This window comes from Teleopsis dalmanni, chromosome 2 (assembly GCF_002237135.1).
Source record: "Teleopsis dalmanni isolate 2A chromosome 2, ASM223713v2, whole genome shotgun sequence".
In the NCBI taxonomy this organism is placed as follows: Eukaryota; Metazoa; Arthropoda; class Insecta; order Diptera; family Diopsidae; genus Teleopsis; species Teleopsis dalmanni.
Window position 1 is genome coordinate 59,524,267 of NC_051847.1, and position 413 is coordinate 59,524,679.

A 413-nucleotide genomic window follows, 5' to 3' on the forward strand; every position below is an offset into this window, starting at 1 on the left:
TATATATTAAAGTTGCAATGATGATGCATAAAAACTAATGAAGGTTTGGTAATGAAATAATATATAATGTAATATACATATTGTATATATATAGCGATATAATACACTAAAAATGTAAATAAGTAGACGTTGTGGTTCCTTTTATTTCGTCCTATAGTAAATACAATTACTTAATACTGAACTTAACTGAAAACATTAATTTTTTTAATTCAATAAATGTATCCAGGTTATTGAAGTAAAAAAGAATATATTTTAAAAAAAAATACATAGAATACAAAAATTTATTAAAAAGAAATTTTTTATATTTTTTCTTTGAAATTTAAAAATTTGTCTTATATTTAAAATTGATATAGTTTTACAAAGTTATATACCTTGAAATAATCACCATTTTATTAAACTTTTAAATTAAACTT